This window comes from Amblyomma mixtum, chromosome 8 (assembly GCF_055824585.1).
Source record: "Amblyomma mixtum isolate Tamu chromosome 8, ASM5582458v1, whole genome shotgun sequence".
NCBI lineage: Eukaryota > Metazoa > Arthropoda > Arachnida > Ixodida > Ixodidae > Amblyomma > Amblyomma mixtum.
Window position 1 is genome coordinate 36,782,350 of NC_143019.1, and position 12,792 is coordinate 36,795,141.

Below are 12,792 nucleotides of genomic sequence, written 5' to 3' on the forward strand. Positions count from 1 at the left end.
GTTTAACGTCCCAAAGCGACTCAGGCTATGAGAGACGCCGTAGTGAAGGTCTCCGGAAATTTCGACCACCTGGGGTTCTTTAACGTGCACTGACATCGCACGGTACACGGGCCTCTAGAATTTCTCCTCCATCGAAATTCGACCCCCGCGGCCGGGATCGAACCCGTGTCTTTCGGGTCAGCAGCCGAGCACCATAAACACTGAGCCACCGCGGCGGCATAATTAGTATGTATTATAAGAAGCAAGAGCCGATGTCGTGTAGTAGACATGTTGGTGCGTAATGAGTGCCGAAGACATACGGTTGTTAAATTTAATGTGTTGTGTACGCTTTGATAAATTAAGCAAGCGGTATTATAAGTTACTGGTCGTATACATTTACGATACCCAGAGCGACAGATAAAATGCAGCCGGTAAATTCATTCCAGCATTAATAAATGTACACATGGACACTGTTTCGAGTCCGATATGCCATTTTTATTGAGATCTTTGGCGGCCAGACTTATAGCTAGGCTGCGGGCGCAGCCAGTAGCCGTCGCTGTGGTAGCCCCGAATGCACAAGAAGGCTGCAGCGGCGGCTTCCTTCGGAGCCGACCCGGCACTCGCTTTGGGGAAGGCTCGTCATCATACTGGCTGCGCGGGCCAGCACACGCTGTTATAAAGGCCGCCATTGCTTGAACGGAGGGCATGGAAGACATATGCCAGAGCTGTCAAAACGTCCAGTTCATACGCCCCGGCTGCCAGCCGGCTCGGAATGCAATCTATATTTTCTTCACTGTGGTTTTGAATAGAAATTAGACACCTTTAGCATACTGTGTGTCGTGTCTCCGGTACCAGGGTACCGGGAGCCCGTGCGCATCCAATGCGCATGCGCAAATCGCCTTAACGGCACCAGATGGCGCCAGATGGCGCCAGGTACCTGGCAGCTGTGCGCGCACATGCAGCATCGGGACGAATCAGCGCGTGCTCAGCGGCGGTGGGCGGGCTCCCGGCGCTCCGCTAGCCGTAACGGTAACACGGTACACAGTATGCTAAAGGTGTCTATTATGAATTAAAAATTGCGTAAGGCCTCTTTCCTGCACCGACTCGCTGCTCGACTCTGCGCTGTCTGTAGATCTGTCTTTCTACTGAATGATCGCATTTAAAGCCATCCTGTACTCGAACTCGCCTCAATCTCCAGCTGTGCGAACGTGTAAAACTGTTTATGTGCACAGTGAGCATTACAGCTTTTGCGTTGAATTGCTCGCTGAGTTATTTGAACTCAACGCGCACTTTGGTATTTTTAAAGGTATGATCATCCTCTCAGTTTCCGTTGAGAGTCTAATAACCTCACTGATCGCTTTTATTTGCTTAAAAATTTCGAGCGGATGCTTGGTGTTTGTTGTTGAAAGCTGTGTGTCGGGTTGGGTTTTGTGGCACATAGGCAGCTGAGGCCATCATGCGTCAAGCTTAAAAGTTGTTGTTGTAATTTGAGAACGGAAATGATGACAATCCCCTAGCGCTCAGTTTGAACCAGCCGGTGTCGGTATATATGGTTCAGAAAAACCTGATGCGCAAGACAAATGTACTGGCGTGGAATTTCCTGTATAATGTTTAGTTAAGTTTACATAGGCTTCGCAAACAAAGAGTGCTTGAAAGGTGAAATGCGTTATCTGCGTGGGACCAATCTGAGAAAGCAACTGTCTGAATATTTTTGGGGACGTCACGGAGCTCGACAGAGGCAACAAAAGACGGGAGGCGGACAGGAGTAGGTCTCTATCGCGCTGCGTTCGCTTCTTAACTAGCACAGCCAACTAATTATACCAAGATAAGTATTATTGGACGTCATAGAGTTAGGCCGCCCTGCTAATAACTCACAGGGACACCTAAGCTATTTTGTGTTGGCAATACCTTTCACCAGAAGTGGCGTAACAAGACCGGAAGTGACGCAACTTCCCACCAACCAATGGTGGCGCTTCGTTCTGGCGGCGTCATTTCCCGCCAGCCAATTGGAATGCTCCGGTGTGGTCTAAGGCATACGCATTAATACCGAGGCAAGTAGAAAGCCTGCACGTTTGTCTAATCCGATAATCGTCCGTCACCTGCTCCGATATGCATTTTGGAAGCTATGTTCGGTGTCTCACCATGCATGGTGCCCTTGTGGTTGCATGCAAGCCATCTATAAGTGCTGGGGTAAATGTGGAACTAGGGTTTTTGCGGCCGGGTTAAGCGGGCGAATTACTGGGACGTGTTAATGGACGGCAACGTTCCCTCGCTCGTCAAGGCGTCGATGTCTCCCTGGATCTCGTTCGGAGCGAAGTCCGGCTCGTATCGGCGCAACGGAGTTCCGTCCCGACCGACAAGGATCTTCTCGAAGTTCCAGCGGATGTCGGCGCTGTCTTGGGGAGAGTAGAAAAGGTTTTCTTTTGACCGAAACGCCGTCGCCGGTGACGGGCATTGTCTCTGCAGGGAAGAAGAAAGAAGGAAAATAAAACGACGTTGTTATTTGGGCGTACGTCTGCCCCCCGATTAACGTATTCAGATCTGCATATCCACCCTCACAACCAGAAGAAGTGCTTAACTTGTAAGGCCCGCAGTGAGAGTAGATTTTCGCGCCCGGACACCCATTCCAGGATTTCTGAGCGCAGCGTCGCCCCCGCTCGTGCGCTCTTGATGAGACGGAGAAGAAAAAAATTTATTAGCTATAGTGTTTTAGAGAACTTCCGTCAGGTTCATCTTCCCGTGTTAGTCTTGTTGTAGTTGCTGTCCTTGTTTTGTATGTTTGGGTAAACTTTACTGACCTGCTTAAGATGTGTCTGCAGTTAGCCAGAAAGGCCGAAGAGAGAGAAAAATTTTCTTTGTCAAAAAAAAAAAATCTTGCCTCCGCAAAGTTGAGACCAGCCCCGATATCAAGATCCCGATTTTCCTTGATCAGGAGAGAAAGAGCGAACTGCTCCAAATAATTCTGAAAAGCCAAGGTGGCCAAAATGCGTGAGAAAAAGATCCTCGAAAGTAATTTCTTGTGGTCCCATAGATGTGCCTTGTGCTGATGCGCCTGAGGAAGGTGGCTGTATACAAGGATATATAGGCTACTGGCTATTCTTTCGGTTCCTCGGAAGCTGAAAATAGCGGAAAAAATTTCGAAGGGGCACTCTGGTGATCTAAAGTGCGATGAGAAGAAAGTCTTTCCCGCAACGCTCTCCAGCGTCCTTACGCTAGACAAAAATTAGGGTGGGCGAGTGAAAAAAAGAAAAAGAAAAATAATAGCACCCGGCCCGCACCGCTTAGAGCACAACGGGCTGCAAGGAGAACCGCATATGCGTTGGCCGGATGTCGGCGTAGCACAGTGGGTAGCACGCTCGGCTATGGAACGGAAGGATGGTGGTTCGCAGTGCACAAGATTTTAGGATTTCTTTCTGGTTAATATGACTAGTTAGTCATGACTTGTAACTACTAATGACTAGTTATGACTTTCACTTCAGATGCAGCGGACGGACGGACAGTCATGGCAGCGAGTAAGAGCGCTTAAGGGCTTTCGCCTTAAATGAACGGATAGAAGCTCTCCAAGCAAGAGAAAGCTAGTGGCATTCAGCGCTTCATCAGCTAGTATACAAAGTCGCGAAACAAACATCGCATTCAGAGCCCCAATGACATGCGGCAGAGCTTCACCCATATATTCTGAAACTTCAGAAATTTGAAATTAAATTTGAAAAATAAAAATATTGGACGATATAATACCTTTATTTCACTTCACAATTCAGGATCACCCTTTTATTGGTGGAAATATTTTTTTAACACCGGCTTTGCAGCCATCCTACAGTGCAGGGTACTAGGCAAATTCGCTACCTGTTGCTTGTGGTAACGCTTCAAACATCTGACATCGACCTTAAAATCACATTTCTTATCATGCGCGGTGTTTTCCTTATGAGAATGCACAAAATATTTTTTTGCAGATTTACAGTGTAGTCGACGAGGTCGAATTTAAAAATGGGCTTCCAGAGAAGACTGACGCATCTTTCTGAATGCACACAATGTACAAAACTGAACGCACAGAACACACCACTTGCACAGGGAAAGTTTAGATCCTCTAGAACCTACACTGGCGGGCGCAAGCTTTTACGCTCTAAAGCGGTGTCCCACATGTAGGACTCTAGGCATGTGTGGGCGAGGCGGCTTGCTGTATGAGCTATTGCCCAGGAGAGCAATGGAACAACTGTAGCCTTTTGTAAGTGTCAGGTTGTTCAGCTGCACGCTGCGCTCTATATAAGTTCAAACCACTTTTCCACGACACTGGGACAGGCCACGCGGCAAAGAAATTATCGAAGGGGCCGAGAAATTAAGTAAAATATTTTTCATTGCGTCAGAAGCGCATGGCGCATCTGTCACAGCGCCGTTCGTGGTGCTGAGGAAGGAGGAACTAATCGATGAAGACACTGAAAACAAGTTCCATGAATTAAACAGATCCTAGTCGAAAAACGCAATATAAAATTATTTGCCATCAAAACAGATTTCCTGTAGTATTTGTGGTCATGAACTTGTAGTAACAACAGGCATTTTTACAGTAACCACAAAATTTTCTGTAGTACGTTGCTGTCCCTTGTCCTGGTGACAGAATAACAGAAAAATACCACAATGCTAGTAAGAAATCTGTCGTTACTACAAAACGACAAAACATTTTCTGGCACTTTGGCACGATTCTGTCGTTTTTGTCGACTGAGTTCAGCCCTTTTAGCATGTCAAGAATCATGCACAACATGAAGTCCGTGCTTTTCCGTGCGAATAAAACGTTTGTTGACTGCACTTCTTGCTGATGCACCTTCTGTCTCACATACACACACAAAAATCTTCAGACATCAACAGACAATGTGCAGGTAGTCTACAGAGTTTCTGTTGTTCATTTCTGTATCGTCTTCTTTTGAAGTTCCACCGGACTCGGATTTGGGCACGACATGGTAGCAGCAGGAGTTGACTATTGACTGTCATATATGTGACTGTGTTTAGAGCTATGCAGATCAATCAGGCCTCAGGTATAATGCCTCATCCCTGGACCTTATTTAGCATTTAAGAGTCGCTACGGTGGAGCAACTACCGGCAGAATCCGCTGGGATAGCCCCACCAGTAGCTTCAAACAACCTCAACCTACCCAGTGTGGCCATCGCGCGCGCTCACCTTGAGGAAGGCAAAGAAAGGGTGTTGCGTGTCGCCGTTGACGTCCAGCTTGCTCACTAGCGGGAAGTGAGGCACGCACCCATGGCCCGGCCGTACGTAGCGAACGCCGTTCAGAATCTCTTCACCCGAACCGCCCGGCTCTTGCTGCGAAGGAATCAGGCGGTCGAAAGGCACCGTAAGAACCACATCGACAATGGAATTGGAAGTGCGTCAAGTGAAAGACGGACGAAATAGCCTACAGTCGTGGACATGAAAAGACGTGGGTTAATGGGATTGAGTGGAATGCGGATTGAGTTCAAGGCTGTAAACTTTCAGAGTATGTCCAGTGTACACTGTTAGTTACGGATTACGGAAACGCGATAAAAACCATGTACCTTACTCTCTCCCCTTCAGTTATTTATTTATTCGTGGTCCTACATTGCGCTCAGAGGGCATTACAGTATGGGGGGAGGGGGTATGTTACGAAATGTGGCATGTAAAACAAGGCGCAATCGTCAAAACAATTATCACGAACGGCAAGTCATCAAGGTAACAGTGGAACAGTCAAGAGTGAAGACGGTAAGCATGTAAGCAGCCCCGACACAGACAACTCACCAGTAGTATACTGGGCTAAACAAAAAAGCAGGAATACAATCGTCACTTCGAAGCCCGTAGATGCTGCATCAGCAGAAGTGAAAAAGTGTCGTCAGTCGCTGAGACGACACATTCTGGCAGTCTGTTCCATTGTTTTATTGTTCGTGGGGAAAAAAAAAAAGATGATTGGTATACAGATGTGCGGCTGTCTATTTCCCTAAAGTTTATTTTGCAGCTGTAGTCTTTTTTCGCGGAGATCAACGTAGGTGATTTATCTCTCCCTTCGCGTCCCTTCCCACATGTACTGGGCATCGCCGAGTGAACCTCTCTGCCTTTCCGCTCACCGTTCTCTCTCTCTCTCTCTCTCTCTCTCTACTTCATCGCGGTCAGGCAGATTGCTTCTCTGAAAAGTCTGGAACCATAAGGCAACACGCATGTTGCATCCGCCACAACTTATACCAGCTGACTCGGTACCAAGCGAAGGCAGGAGTAATTTTTTTTCCGTTTGACCGCATCCTAAAAAAATTTGCCCATGAATGTAGTACGTTACTATTACCATATCTACATTATGAGCATAGTCATCTGTCCATGGGCTCCTGCAGTCGTACACCAATTAAACGGAACCCCCCCCCCCCCCCCCATTCCACTCCTTTTTTGCAGCGACAGTTATTTGACGTAGGTTTTCAGTTTATAGCGTTGGTGCCGAGCGTAAGAGAAAACATTATTCTGAAATCACGCGCAAATCTTACAACCAATTAAAATGGATGAGTATACTGCGCAGTGCTACAGGGCTGTCCATTGATAACGTGCCCTCTATCCTCACGTTATTCAGTTTGAGCCTGTGGGCCCAAACTGAATCCGGCTGAAACTGCAGCCAAAGCATGTTCTCGTACGACATTCGATCCCTCACCTTTCCAAACTGGTTGCAGGGGAAGCCGATGACGGTGAAGTTCCTGGCCTGGAACCGGTCCTGGAGTGCATTCAGTTCCCAGTAGTTCCAGGTGAGTCCTCAGTAGGTGGCCACATTCACCAGAAGCAACACGTGACCACGGTACTGGTCCAGCTTGAGGCTGCGGTCGCCGACAATCTCGGGGAACTCGAACTCGTAGAGGGACGTCTCGGGAGACCTCTGCCGGTCGCAGCCGGCCTTCCGCGCATGCTCCTCTGACGCCGCGCCGGCGGCGCACAGCAACGCTAGCGCCAAAGACGCTAGCATGTGTGAGGCTGTTGTCGCCGCCCCGCTGCCGGGAGACAACTGCTGCAGGATATCCTTTCCATCCGGGCTTTTATGCAGCAGCGGAGGGCACCTCCACGATCCGGCGACGTCAGGGATAGCGTCGATTATAGCATAGGTGAGAGGCGCGATTTGAGCTTGTGGACGGCGTCAAAGCATCCGCTGTATGATTTGGTTTGGTTCATGGGGGTTTAACGTCCCAAAGCGACCTCAGGCTATGATGGACGCCGTAGTGCAGAGCTCCGGAAATTTCGACCACCTGGGGTTCTTTAACATGCATTGAAGTCGCACAGTACACGGGCCTCTAGGATTTCGCCTCCATCGAAGCTGTATGATTTAGGTTTCTGTGGGTTTCTGTGTCTGATGTGTGAGCTACAATGCCTGATGATCTCTTTGTTACACTGCAGTCAAAATACAAATCTCTTGCTGCACTGTAACCAAGCCAAAGATAGACTTTAGCTAACCTATATATATATATATAAACTCAAACGTTTCCTTCTACTTCAGGCAGAAAGCTATAGCTGCACCGAACGCATCCTATACCACAATTTCAACCCTGGTGAGGCTAACCACAACACCACGCTATAATCCTCTGCGTGCACGAGGTGCTAAATTCCTTGATGAGAATAGCAGGAAATGCCGAAGTACTCGATTTTTATTGCATGAAATCCATTATTTAAAACTACACTTTGGATTTCCCGTGCCCGGTCTCCCGTTGTCCCCTCTCCCCGTGTCCGCTTTCTGGACGGACAGACGGACGGACCGATGGATGGTTATTAGCCTTCCCTTTGTATCGGGATGGTGACAAGTGTTAGCTAGCCATTAATCCCCAGCGTGCTCAATACTTTCGGATTAACTGCCAGTTTTCTCCCATTTCTAAGCTACTATCGTGACCTTCTCCTCTATTCCTGTAGTACTCTCTTCCTTGCTTCTACATTTTGAAAATTGACCATGCCCCATCTATTCCGAAACCCCAGTGCTTCGCGGATTCATGCGGCGGCATCTTGCACTGAGAGTTGGAGGGTCTTACACTGGATAAGAATATGCTCTTTCGTTTACCTGTCTTGCATGCAGTAACAGCAAACGTCATCCGTGGTGTCAAATTTTTGCCGGTAATACTTCATCCTCAAGCACCCAGCCCAAGCATCGCAAAGTAATTACCACTGCCTTTGGAATTCTCAAAAATGCTTTCCTTCTTAATCTTAGATTTAGCCGTCCTGTAGAACTCCAACGCTGTCTTATACAGCATTTTCATTTGCCACTGAGTATTTTCTGAGGGTCCTACTTTATGTTTTAAGGTTGTCCTACTATCTGTTTCTTCCTTTGACGTTTGTATTTATTCACAAGCCATCTAGTTTTGTCCTGCATCTAGTATGTCCAGCGCCATTCAGTACACGTAGTGGCGCCTGTACCGTCTAGAAACGCTTTTCGAGATTTCCTGGGCTTGTTAGGGTCCCATTAGGAAAATGTCCATTCAACTTTACTTATTAATTTGGATTTTCGATCGTTTTACTTAAAAACCACTCCTATTCGTTTTTCCTTCTCCCAGCGTCCATGCTTTGCTCTTTATTTCGGGACGGCTATAAACGTTACCGCCGCCGGTCGATGCCTTTACTTTTTTCCTTTTTGTTACCGTCCCCTCTCTTGTCGCGCTGCTCATTTTCCAACGTTTGAGTCCGATGTATCATGTCGACCAAGGACTACACTCTAAACACGAAAGGAGTCTGTTCTCTAGCGCATTCCCTTTAAGGGCCAGGGTGTGCTGTCCAAGCCCTGGGCTAGATTTCCGTCACTATAAATGCGGAATACTGAGGGTGGTACGGAAACAAATTCCCCCTTCCAAATATGCTAAGTTCTAGAGGTTACGAACATTTTAACCGGGGTTTCAATCTCCATCATCATCATCATCATCATCATTATCATCATCATCATCATCATCATCATCATCATCATCAGCCTGACTACGCCCACTGCAGGGCAAGGCCTCTCCCATGTCTCTCCGATTAACCCTGTCCTTCGCCAGTTGCGGCTACTTCTAACTTCCACTTCTTTGCTAACTTCGGAACCTCTGGTGCCGCTTTTAAGAGCCTCCTCCCATTGCTAACTGCATCAAGTTATTATGCTTAGGAATATAACTCTGTTACTAAGAGTAAGGCTTCCGTATATTAAGTGGTCGAAATATAATCCGAAACATGGGCAACACACTCTGCCAGTAAAAGGGAGTGCGATAGAGGAGAGTTTACTCACTTTTTACTCCCATATAGGCTTATTCTTGTTTAGAGTGTCTGCGTCGGGCTTCAAGGAAGGCACTGCGTCAGTAAACTTTCCTCAGCTCTGACGAGAGTCTCAAATAACATGCCCCACGAACCTCGGACACTTATTTGCCCAAGAAAGGGAGCGTCGAAGGAGGTTTCAAAGGCATATCACAAGAACAATACTTAGACGCGGGCCTCGCCCGCCTCATGCCCTTATAAAAATGGTCTATAGACTTCTTATTGACTCTATTGGCTTCCTATCGATATTGATTTTTGTCTATTCATAGTCGATAGACCGTCTATAGATAAAAGTCTACTAATAGTGCATGGCCATAAATGTACAGATTGTCTATAAACTGTCTATGGCATTTGTATTGCCTATAGACTGTTCTCTAGGATTTATCTGTAGATATTCTATAGACTTTGGCCACCGTGGTGGCTCAGCGGTTATGGTGCTCGGCTGCTGACCCAAAAGACGCGGGTTCGATCCCGGCCGCGGCGGCGAGAATTTCTTTCGAGGTGAAATTCGAGAGGCCCGTGTACTGTGCGATGTCAGTGCACGTTAAAGAACCCCAGGTGGTCGAAATTTCCGGAGCCCTTCACTACGGCGTCTCTCATAGCGTGAGTCGCTTTGGGACGTTAAACCCCATAAACCAAACTAAACCATCTATAGACTTTATAGGCAGAAGTCTATAGGCACTCTATAGACTGTCTAAAACTTTTTTTGTAAGGGTGCGACCTGAAGGAATGGAGTCAACAGCTGGGGAAAACTTTGTTAAGTGCGCACACTCTCTCCCTGGGTTGTTTGTGAAGAGGAGCAACTGTGCAGTTCGGATGTGGCAGAGCGAGGAAACGACCGGAACAGAGTGATCAAAAAGCGGGCAGAAAATTGTCTGCAAGTGCATCCTGTTTGTCATATGGGGGTGATATAAACGATTGAGAGTGGTTGGCCCGGCGGATCGATAATAACAACGGAAGTAAGAAAGAAAAAGAAACAATGCAAAGCCATTGAGAGTCTTAAGGCAGATACTGCAGTTCGAAGTCAAGCTTTTAAATGTAAACACGCTTCTGATGTTGCGCTGTATGAAACGACAAAAAGAAATACTCTTTTAAATGTCGCTTGTTGAAAACGCTTCTGCTGAAGCTGACACAAGCTTGGTGTATTGTAAGGGCACACTTTGCTCAGTCTGCATATCGTTTGTCATATACTAAACATTGGTTAAATTTTAAACTTGGCGTAGTGGTAACGCTGCACCCTTACCGTTCAAATGATAACTATAAATTAACACCGAGAGTATATTCAACTTGAGGAAAAACACAGCGCACTCCTAAGACACGGGCAAAGAAAGGCAGCGCTGAAAGTTGAAGTCAGCGCTGTATCGTCTTGCCTTTCTTTGTCCGTGTCTTAGGAGTGCGCTGTGTTTTCCCTCAAGATGATCTACCAACTAGCCCGCTCTTCCACCCTTGCAAGTATATTCAAACCGGTTGCGTCTCGGTACTTTTTCCAGACTTCTTAGAGCAAAGTTGTTTTTGAACGAATATGATCTTACACTGAAATATCGCGTAGTAATGAACAAAACTTTGCTCATATTACTCATTCAGCAGAATCACTAAGGGGACATGGCTTATATGGTTTTATGGAGTTCGATGTCCCAAATCGACTCAAAGTATGAGGGCCGCCGCAGTGGAGGGGTCGCGATAATTTCGACCACTTGTGGTCCTTTGAAGTGCCCTGACTTCGCACAGCACACGGGCCTCTAGCATTTAGCCTTCATCGAAATACGACCGTCACGGCCGGGATCGAACCCGCTTCTTTCGAGTCAGCAGCCGAGGACCATAACCGCTAAGCCACCACGGCGGCACTAATATAGCACGGCCCCTGGTTTCTGGGCTTTATTTTCTCCTGAATTAATAGGGTGAAAATCGGGCGATATTTTACGACTTCAAATTCGGGTACAATTGTGTTTTTTGACCAAATATTTAGGGGAATCCCCCAAGGTGGAGTAGATTTGTAATAAGGGATTAATTACTCATTGACGTCCACCCGAGCGCAGCCATACGGCCACAAAGGAAAGCTATACAGCTTTCACAGAAACTTCGTAGTTAAAGAAAAATTCGTCCTGGTCCGGGGTTCGAACCCGGGACCACCGCTACACCGGAGCAGTCGCTCTACCAATTGAGCTAACCGGGACGGCAAGCTTATGGTAGGGCGAGAGCGAATTGATCAATAACTCGAAGTAGGAACAGTGTTGACCAAATATTTAGGGGAACCCCCCAAGGTGGAGTAGATTTTTAATAAGGGAGTAATTACTCATTGACGTCCACCCGAGCGCAGCCATACGGCCATTGTGTTTTTTGGGAAATTTTTTGCAGCCCAAGGCAGTTTACTATAACAGTTCGTTTTTATGTTAGGCATAAGAAGTTCTATTTTTAGCTCTTTTTTTTTTCGTAAAGAAAGCGAAAATCGCGGGTTTAACTAAAAAATGGCTTGCCCATTAAGATTTCCTTCTTTAATTGGAAATATTTTTTCGTTTGTGTTAGAAATCTCCTGCAGAACATTCCGACGTGTGAGTAAAATCGGCCAGGTGGAGAAGCAGGGGATATAAATCACCACGCCATTCAGATCGCAAGAGAAGTGACCGCATGCTAACTTTCTGTAACCTACATTCCACTCCTCCTTTTCTCAACTTATGCCTCAAGGCAGACTTCACGAATAAAAAAAAAAGCAGTTTTGCCGTTAACGACGATGAAGTAACCTTGCCTGACATGCAGTCTAGCCAATCCCCCGCCGTGGGCATGTGCCGTTATGCCTGAGGGCATCATCATCATCATCATCATCATCATCATCATCATCATCATCATCATCATCATCATCATAATCATCAGTCGAGCTGCGCTCAGCAAAATGGAGCACTATTCACTGATGAGGCGCCTTTCAAACGTTTCCTCGTTAAGCTAACACAAAACTGGGGACGTCATGATGGTACAGGCTTAAAAAGTTGTTTAACGCAAGGAAGCAGCGGAAGCGCTGCCACATGAATATTGACCACTGCTTCTAGTCGCTCAGGGACACACCCGAGAGCTCTAAAAAAAAAAACTGCGCGTTAGCTTCGCGTTGCTATAAAATGTAACTGTAACGACGAAGAAGTTCCTGTTCAAGCGAAGACGACGACGAACTTCTTACCGTTGTGTTGAGCGGCATTGCCATCGCTTTGTGTGTGTGCTCGTGGTGCTCGACCTCTGTGTCTACGAGGCCTGTGTCTCTGTGTCTACCGCCGGCGCACAGTACTCTAACCATCCCAGTACCCATCTTACAATATATATATATATATATATATATATATATATATATAACCTATAACCTATAAGTTCCATGTAATGTTCATGGCGGCAAAAGCAGACGCAGTAAGAAAAAAAAAGCTTTGGATTTGATAGAATACAGGCAAAAATCGGTTCTTCGTTTCGGGAGCACGAAATAATTTATTTAAGCAGCAGGGTGAGTACATCAACACGTGTCCATGTCTAAGGGAGTCTTGGGTCAGCATGATGCAGCCGGCTTTTTCATTCACCTGAGAAGTCAGAAAA

At 46.7% G+C, this 12,792-nt stretch overlaps 1 pseudogene; it reads right to left on the bottom strand.

The window, feature by feature from the left end:
* Positions 1–2,214: 2,214 nt before the first annotated feature.
* On the bottom strand, positions 2,215–6,934 carry LOC149332104 (glutathione peroxidase pseudogene; annotated as a pseudogene).
* Between the last annotated feature and the right edge of the window lie 5,858 nt (positions 6,935–12,792).